We start from the raw sequence: 10,275 nt of genomic DNA on the forward strand, positions 1-10,275 counted from the left end.
GGGGGGGGGGGAAGGCGAGAAAGAAGAAGGAACGGCAGCGCCGCCGAGGCGACTCGGAACAAACTGGAAAGGAAGGGAGACGTGGGTTTCGGAGAGAGGAACGGGAATAGGATAGAAATTCAAAATTATTGAATCATGGTTACTCTCCTCCCTCCCTTTCCTAGGACTTGTTTATCTCTCAGTAATTCTGTGGGAAAACAGAAGTGCTAAAATAAATCTGCGTATCTCCTGATCTAGATGGAAAATATGGAGGGGGGGCGGGAGAAGGGGGACAGATAGGAAGATAAGTGTCAGAAGCTTTGCTTCCTCTCCTTGGCCTGATGCCCGAACAACACGTACTAATTGTGGTTGAGGCCGCAGAGGCTGGTGCGGAATGGAGTGTAAGTGACCTAGAAGGGAAGTATGGGATGAATTGGAGAGCGCTGCTTCGCCCCCTAAGCCTAACTCTTTGGGTAGGGGGTGGAGGTCCGGGACTCTGGTTGGAGGGTGTTCTACATTCAGGGAGACCGAGAAAGGAGATAAGAGACCCTGGTTGGAAGAAGCGAGCTAGCGAGCGCGAATCCTTTGCGCACTGTCTGAAGGAGCTGCAGCCGCTAGAAGTCGTCCATCAGCAACCAGTCCAACCTGCCAGTGATAATGTGCGATCAACACCAAATCACCCCCGCCAGGCACGATCCATCATCCCTGCAAAGCAACGGGTACGCGCAGGGATGTGTCTATGCCTGGGGTGGGGTGAGGGGGATTGAAGCAAGAGGAGAGTTGGGGAGAGAGAAGAGGCAGTGGCTGCAGTCGCTCACACGCACACGGTACACCGGAATTCCAATTGCAACATCGCTTCTTCCCTTCTCCCAAACGGCCTACCAGCCGGGCTCCTAAGTACTTTCAAAGTTGTTCAACAGAGGAGGGAGAGGCCGGTACCGGCCTGAGTGCTAGCCAAGAACCGGATTTCTAGCCTTGTAGCCCGAAGTCCTCCACTCTGCTTTCCTCCCGATCGTGAATCCAATCTTTCCTTATCTCCGGAAAGGAGACGAAAGCACCTACTTCGTCCTCTCTGCTTTGCTCGTCCGCCCGGCTCCCTCTCCTTGGAGAAAGCCTGGCTGGCGGAAAATTAATATTTAATATCGTGAAATTGATTAAAGGGCTGCGAGACAGCGGCGACTACAGGGTTGTGTGAGGGGGGCGGGGGCGTGGAGGGGGAGGTTAGAGCCTGGGAGTATAATTAAAGATCTGAGAACCACGATGTTCCCCCTTCCCCGTCCCTGCCCCACTAAAGCTTTGTGAAGCAAGGGGGGTCTGAACTGCTAGCAGCCAAGGACCGGTGAGGGTGGGCAGGGTGAAGACCAGTAAAAAGCTGTTTCTGGCTGGCTCTGACTCTCTACAATCCGTGATGCAGCCCTCTGGGTGGGAAGATTATAGGCACCCTCCACCTCATTTTGTAGATCTGGATCCCTGCTATCTCCCCGAACAGTCTGAGGAAGAAAGGGACGCTGCTCTTTCCTGGCTCAGTTGTGTATGGGGTGCTTGGGAAAGGAATCAGAGCCCGTGGAGCTTGGGTGGGCGGAGGGCGGAGAGGAACAAGGCCGAGTAGGGGGTGCAGCGAGGCAAACAGAAGGGAGGGAGGGATCATGGGAGTGGGAGGCCTGCTGCTGGACCCCAGCGCACCTGGGGCTAAGCCCGGCGCCCGAGAGCCGCCGCAGCTGCCTGCCCCTTATCGTGGCTTCATCTCTGCAGCGGCAGCAGGAGGGGGAGGAGGAAAAAAGGAGTTGGGGGGGGGTTGGAAAACGCACACAGCATGCTCTCAGCTGCTCACTCGCGCTCTAAAAACCCTCCTGCCTCAGCCCCAGATACGAATGTTTCGTCCTCCTCCCTCCATTCCCTTCCCTCCCACTCCTGGTCCCTGTCCTACGCTTTGATGAATTCCCTGCCAAACGCCGCTTCTAGTTCCCCGCCCCCTTGTAGCTAAGCGAGAAAGCTGCGTTATTTCCTCCTCACGGAGCTAGGGCTGCAGTAGAAACAACGCGGACTCCCTCGGGCTTCCAGGCCCTGGGTAGTGCGATTATTGCTGCCCTCTTCTTCCGATAGGGTTTTCAATGAACCTCCTAGGGGGGCAATGGGAGGTTTGAATCTATCTCGTAGGAACCTAAGGCGCCCAGGCCAGGAGCCGCCTAGGGAAATCCTCGGCCACTTCAAAGCTCCAGAACCCAGATCCTCCTCTTGAAGCCGCGCCCAGGGGCAGCTCTGGCCTCCCGGGCTGCTTGACTGGTTCTGTTGCACTCCAGATGGGGCCGGGTTGGTTCCGGGCCGTGAGTGTCTCAGGAGAGCTGTCACGTAACCAGCCTTGACGCCTATCGATAAGGTTACAGTCACAGTGCATCTTCTGGAAGGAGGGGGGAGGAGTGCGAGTTCGTTCGTGTGCGGGTGTGTGTGTGTTGGACTGAAATGGAATTCCAACAACTCTTGTTCACCCTGCTTTAAAATTTTTGGAAAACAAAAGGCAGAGTTACTGGTCCTGAAGGAGCCACCATTTAGAAAACATATGGGAATCAGGGCGAATTTACAATATGAGAAAGGGGTGGATACCCATGCTTGTTTTGAAAATAATGGGTTAGGCTGAAGCCAAGAACAAGTTTTGGTCAACAGTTATTTTTTGCCAGTGAGGCAGTTTTTTAATACATATCAAAAACGAGGATACAAAGGGAAGAAAATACAGACACACACACCTCTAAGTGCTTAGCAGCAGCAGCACTATTCACCCTAATAACCTCCACGGGCCAGAAGATCATGACAGACTCCTAATACACAGCTCCCTGGGAAGGTCAGGACCAAAAAGGATTAGGAGCAGACTTGGGTTTATTGCTGTACTTGAACAAAGCACTTTCAGGTTATCTAAAATGGGGCAAGAGAGAGATAATTAAAAGATGCTAAAGAAGGAAGGAAAGTCTGGTCCAAGTGCTGGGTGGGAGTCACCACAGGAATAAGGCATAAGCAAATAGGAAGACCTTTTATTCAGAATGATTTCTTCCCCTCTGCCCCAAATAAAAAATTTTTAAATGTACAACAAGAATTTGTTTCCAGCTCTCCAGTAAGAATCCAGTTAGTTTTCTCCAGAATACTCTCTCCAGTGCAGGGAGCTCAAGAAACATAATGGTGCGTAATGGAAACATTTTGAATACTTTTTTTTTCCTTTTCACTATGAATCTTACCTACAGTGGGTACCATTCTCCCTGAGGGCTAATTCTGACATCTATACCTGTTATGGGGAGCATGACTATAAAAACACCAGAAGACCACTCAGGATGAACAGTATTCATCAATGCCATATCTGGTTAATTGGGTCCTAGGAGAAAGCTTACACATGGAGCATACAGATGTCTACTCCAAGTGTTCAAAGGGTGGATTGGATAACCACTTGTCAGGAACATAGTAGAGGTGAGTCCTGCATGAGGTAGGAAGTTGAACCAGATGTCTTCTAGATTCCCTCAATCGATAAGATTATGTGATTCCCTCAAATAAAAATAATAGATGTCTCCACTGGGTATGTCAATTGTAAAGATTACAGTATTAGAACAGAAAAGTGAGGTAAACCAGACTCACAGTATAATGTAGTGTTGGAGTAGAGGCACTATGAAAGTGTGGGTCTGCCCCCTAAGTAGATGTTGAGATTCTCCGGAACCTCTGATCTTTAGTTCTCCTCTGTGTCATTCAAATAACTGAGGTTTCTTTAGAGCAAGTACTCATCCTAGTTAGTCTAGAGTATCTCCATATATCTATATCTATATCTATATATATCTACATCTATATCTATATCTATATCTATCTATCTATCTATATATATATACATATATATATATAATGAGGGAAGGTAGCCTCCCACCTAGAGATATGCAAGAGATTATTGAAAGGACTAATAACCAAACTTGAGTTTAAGTGAAAAATGGTAAGTCTAGATATACAAATGAATGCTGCCTGAATAGCTATAGAAGCAAGATTAAGGGAAAAGGTAGGTTATGTTGTGTCTGGAATGCAGGTAGTACTGGGGACTTAGACAAACTTATCAAGTTCTATTAAAATGTCTCTGCTACAGCCATCTTGGCCCTGGGGACATGCTTTTGTTCCATTTCACAGAAAGCTACACGGAAAGAATTACTGTGTTGCCCCCAGCGGTGGGACCACAGAAAAGCAGTTAGTCAATACCATGGTATAGTCAGGTAGTTGGGTTCTGACTATACAAAAGGCCTTGCAGAGCATGTACAAGGATTTCTGTGGATTCCCAGCCCTTTGTAGATTTAGGTAGTAGATCTCATTGTATGAAAGAAAGTGTTGGTGGTCAAAGGAGAGAAGTAATTACATAGAATTAAAATCTGTCTAGTTAGCAACAGTAGTAAATTATTTCTAAATGCAAGTGGGAATACTTAAAAATAAACAAATAAATAAAACTCCATTTTCTTCCCAGATTTTTATACTTGGATTTGGAGTCAGGAAAATGTGGGTTCAGATTTTGCATTGGATACTATCAGTGTGACAGGGCAAATCTGTGCTTTAGTTTCCTTATATACAAAGTAGGGATAATAAAAACTCTATCTTAGAGTTGTAAAATTTAACTGAAAAAATGTATTACAAGCACTTTTCAAATACTAAATCAATAAGTTAAAAGGTAGTTTTCACTATTATTTTTTCCATGACTAAAAAAGGAAAAAAAGACATACCACAACTCCCCTCCCCAACCATCATAGCCCAAACTCTCAAGGTAGCACTATAATAGCATCTTTTTATAACTCATCCAAGATCCTGATTGGCTGGAAGTATATCTCATCCACCTATGGAACCAGCTTATCAACCCTGCTTTCTAATACAGAAAATGATTCAAATGTATTTATGACTCTCTAAATAGAAAAGATTCAACTTAAAACATAACCATATAGGCTTTTTCTTGCACAAGGATAATTTTTGATTACTTGTTCCAATAGAGAATAAAGTACTCCTCTGGGAACAAAAGTAGTGGTGGAGTCAATCATTAGTCTGTTTCAGGGAACAACAGATACCCTGTGTTTCTTCTGATAAGTTACCATTTAGGAGGCATCCTAAAAATTTATTGAAGGCTAGTAAATGATTTTGAATCAAATTTTGGATCATTTTTTTCAGCTTCTGACATTCACTAGGTAATGTAGGTAGTTTTCAAGCTGAACAAAGTAGATATCAACAGTGTATATCCACATTCATAAAAAGAAAAAGATATTAAATAGAATACTATATTTGCCATGATGGTGAACCTATGGCACATGTGCCAAAGAGGGCACACAGAGTACTCTCTGTAGGCATATGAGCACACCATTGCTGACCACAGTTCATTAATAGAAAGGCAGAGGGACTCAAGCAGAGCTGTTCTCCAGCCCTTCTCCACCATGCCTAATGACATTCCTCACTTTATCTAGCCCTCTGCCCAACAGCCCAGTGGAAACACTTCCTCCCTCCCCTGTGTGGGGCAAGGTGGGGCAGGGTGCATATGGCACTCAATCTAGTGAGGCAAGATATGGCATGTGGTCTTTGGGGGTAGGGGTGGGGCATGACATGCAGTCTCTAAAGAGTTTGCCATCACTGCTATATAGCTTAAGGAACTAAAATAGATTTAAAAGAATAGTACTCAAAGAACTATTCAATATTGTGAAGAGAATTTTTTAAACATTGTTCCATAGTACACTACATCTCAAGTCATATAATTGGACGGAAGTTACAGAAAACAAGATCTTACTGAACTGATTGTTTTTTTTGTTTTTGTTTTTGTTTTTTTAAGCTCATTCACCTTGGTAGGGCAAAATGTTTCCCTAACAGGCTCACCTCCACCCAGATGTGTCCCATGTATCTGCAGAATCATATGAGATTCCTTGAAAGATATTTAATACCAGTCTTCTGCTGCTGCTGAAATATGAGTTTGAAGAATGGAATAACATGGTATCCTAAGAATTAAAGTTGCAAGTCACCCAAAGGGCAAGGAAAAGATGTATGGTAGGAGTAAGTGGATTGTAACATATTACCAATGAAGAACTGTATAAGGTTAGCTTTGTAAAACATGTCAAAAAAAAATGTATGCCAGGGGCAACTAGATAGCACAGTGGATAGAGAGTCAGGCCTGGAGTCAGGAGGACCTGGGTTCAAATCTGGCCTCAAACACTCCCCAACTCTGTGTTCCTGGGCAAGTCGTAACCCCAGTTGCTTAGCCCTTGCTGCTCTTCTGTTTTAGAACTGATATAAGACAGAAGGTAAGGGTTTAAAAAAAAAAAGTATGACTAGAAGAAAAGGCCTTTTTTAGATAGCCCTTGTTTGTTACTTGCATTCATGCAATATTATAGAAGGTCTCTAGAATGTTGAGTGGACACCGTGGGAAGGATTTCAGGATTCCTATAGTCTAGAACTGTATACAATGAGAAAGCTTGGAGAAATTTCAGTCTGTACTTTTGGAGGACGTGCCCAAATAGATGAGATTACAGATGTATGGAAAGAGTAAGAGTCTATAAATAGAGCCTTCTTAGGAAAATTCACAGAAAGTGCACCCTCCAGCCTTAACTAAATAACATCTTTAGATAACTACCCCCCCCTCCCTTTTTACTATATTCCCTTCAATACATGCCAACTTAAATTTCACTAGTTTTAAAGTAGAAAAAATATACATGCATATGTTCATATGCACAATATATATAAACACATACATATGAACCTGAATGAATTTATCTAGTGGTAGCTAGAGAAGATTTGAGTTCATATTCAGATTTAGACATATACTAGCTGTGTGATCCTAAGTAAGTCACTTAACCTATCTATTTCAGTTTCCTCAACTGTAAAATAGGGATAATAACAGCACCTACCTCAAAAGATTGTTCTCAGGATCAAATGTGATACTATTTATAAAGTGCTCAGCATGATGCCTGACAAGTATTAGGTGGTTAATAAATGCTTGTTCCCTCCCTCTTCCTTATTTATGGCTTCAGTCTAAGGATAAATTGAATGGCTTGAATTTCTACTAGTTAAGAATAGAGATTTTTATGAATAGAATGGGAAAATATCTTTCCTGATATATTGTGATAATAGACAATCCTTTAATGGGTAAACATAATTTAAGTGGTTCCCTACTTGTGGTGATTTTAGAGTTACTAGGCAGGTTCTAAATTGTTTTCTCCCACTGTCCAGGGGCTCAAACCTGAAATCCTAGCATTAGGGAGTCATTCCTTGGCATTATGTATTGTCCTCTCCCAGTAGTCCTCTTTTAAAATGCAAATATCCCACTTCATAAAGACCAGACCAGAGGCAAAAAGTACACAGAGAAACAACCCAAGCCCAATTCAACCAGAGAGTTTCCTTTACCCTTCTAACTAGTAAAGAGGCCTATATTCCCCAAGAGACTAAAGGGTATGGGGGGGGGGGTGCGGAACTCCAATAGGATTGGATCTAGGATGCTGCAGTGAATTATGGTCCCCTTCCTGCCTCAGGTTATTTTTCATATTCCATCTGGTTAGTTGCTGATAAATCCAGAGTCTATCTTTACTTTCTGCAGCTGAGATTACAAACCACCAGGGAGAATTCTTTAGTCCTATTCCACTTTCCTTCCGTGTTATAAAAGGATCCTGCACTTTGCTCACTGATCTTCTTGCAACATAGGATTACTTTCCTGACCAGGAGGGATAACACAACCTGAATACATTTAACTTAAAGGATCCAGTAGTTTAACAGCATTAGACTCCTGGGGTTGGAAGGAAGGAAGGTTAAGGGTTGGGGATACCCATAATAGATTTTTTTTCCCACCTCAAAGTTTTGCCTAGATCAAATCTTGAGTTGGATTGCTTATTTACCTTAGCCTAACTTCCACGAATTTCTCAATTTATCTCCAGCAAGCCTTTACCTAGTTTTTGAGTTGTGGGTGAATTTTGGGGAAGGCTGGGAAAACCATCCACTTTACTATAGTTATATCCTGGAAGGCAAAGAGGTAGCCTGGCCACATTCCAACTCCTGGTTTACAGAACAAATTCCTACAAAACTTTGGTCCTAGGGATAATTTGAGAGATTATTTCTTAGGATGGACTGAATGTAATCCACTAGGGTCCCACTAAATTTGACGTATGTTTGTATCTAAGATCTAGAACCTCCATATGTCTTAGAAACAAAGCAAACATATCTTCTTGACCCAAGGTATGTGGAATAAGCAAGAGTTCAGTGGTGCAGTGGGCAGTGGGCAATCAGGAAGATGAGTCTTCTTGAGTTCAAATCCAGCCTCAGATATTTATTTACTAGCAGCATGACCCTTGGCAAGACCCTATTTCCTCAGTTCCTCCTCTGTAAAATAAGCCAGAAAAGGAAATATCAAACCACCCCAGTATCTCTACCAAGAAAACCCCAAGTGGGATCACAAAGTCGACACAACGACAACCTGTAATGAGAGTGTATATCATTTGGTTCAGAACTGATTCCCTGAGGATGAAGGAGAACTAAACAGACTTCTGAAGACAGCAAAAAATTCACTAGTCTTGGATTCCTGATGCTACTTCCAGTAAAATGTCAGCAGCTTGAGGGCAGGACCCTTTTTTTTTTTTTTTTTAAATCCTTGTACTTCGGTGTATTTTCTCATAGGTGGAAGAGTGGTAAGGGTGGGCAATGGGGGTCAAGTGACTTGCCCAGGGTCACACAGCTGGAAGTGGCTGAGGCCGGGTTTGAACAGGACCCTTTTTCATGTTTTATCTTTGTACCTCTAGTACCCTGGAGGTTCACATGTGCCTTCCACATAGTAGCTGCTTAACATGCTTCTTGAACTGAATTGAATTGAACCTGCTAAGTGCATACGAATTCTATTTCCTTGGATAACTCAGTCTGAGTCTTTTTCCTCAATTGTAAAATGGGAATGATATTTGCATTACCTACCTCCGAGAATTGTGAGGATCTTGCTTTGTAAACTCTATGCTTTGAACACTGTAAAATGTAAAATGTTTGGATAAAGTTCAAGGCCTGGAGTCAGGAAGAACTGAGTTCAAATCTGCCTTTAGAAGTCCACTAGTTTTGTGGTCTTGGGCAGGTCACATGTGTACATAACTTTTATCTGCTTCAGACTCCTCAACTATAAAATTGAAGATAATAATAGCACCTATCTCCCAGAGTTGTTGTAAGGATAAAATTATGTATTTGTAAAATGCTTTACAAACCCAAATATATTAACATAAGAGAGGCAATTCAAAGTTCACCAGGAAGGTATCCATCATCATGGAATCTGCCTACCTTAGGGCTTAGAATTTTGCAAATCTTTATGGCCATAGCCTTTAATGGCCATCAAATCTTTTAGAAGAAAAAAAGTGGAAGTGTCCAGTTATTCCCACATGCTTTTGAGCTTTCAAGAGGCAAAATCACATTTAAGTAAGGGGATTATAATCAGGGATACCAAGGAAATACTTTCAAACTCAAAGCAAAACAAATCATTGGCCCCACCCCCCAATCCCCATAATGCTTTTCTCTTTGTCTCTTTGTAGAGTAAGAATTAAATAAAGGGTCAAAGAATAGATCAAAGGCAGAAGCAAATATAATCAGGTTGCTTGTGAAGTCCTAGAAGTCAAATTGTCCACTCAGAGCTTAAACATGAGAAAAGAGCCAGAAGCCATAGTAAAAATTAAATGTGGCTAATTTTTAAGGTACAATGTAATACCCATGAAAGAAGATAATGCCAGACATTCGGATATTCAGGACAAGTGTCCACTTAACCTGAAAGCCTTCTTATATAGAAAGTAATAAAATCTGACTCAATCACATTAGTTCCTAGACATGGGACAAGGGGGCAGGATACCTGGGGTGCTAGTGTATAATTAAAAAAAAACAGAAAAGTTTTTGTTGATGCCTTTTGCTTTTTGTTGTATGTCTTACTCTTTGTGATCCATTTGGGGATTTCTTGGCAAAGATACTGGAGTGGTTTTGCTATTTCCTTCTCCAGCTCATTTTACAGCTGAAGAAACCAAGGCAAACAGGGTTAAGTAATTGGCCTAGGATTCATACAGCTATTAAGTGTCTGCAGCTAGATTTGAACTCAGAAAGAGGAGACTTCTTGACTCCAGGCCCAGCACTTTATCCACTATGCCTAGATTTTGCTTTTTCTACTACTGTAATTTCCTCTTAACATACCTTCCTCAAACTTAACTCTCCCATGCAACAAATGGAAGGGGTTAGCTACTACTTCTGACAGTATATGCCGCATTTCACATCTGTTATTTCCCTTCTCCAAGGATGAGTGTTTTATCACACATAGGATTT

The sequence above is a fragment of the Gracilinanus agilis genome, chromosome 3, assembly GCF_016433145.1.
Source record: "Gracilinanus agilis isolate LMUSP501 chromosome 3, AgileGrace, whole genome shotgun sequence".
Lineage (NCBI taxonomy): Eukaryota > Metazoa > Chordata > Mammalia > Didelphimorphia > Didelphidae > Gracilinanus > Gracilinanus agilis.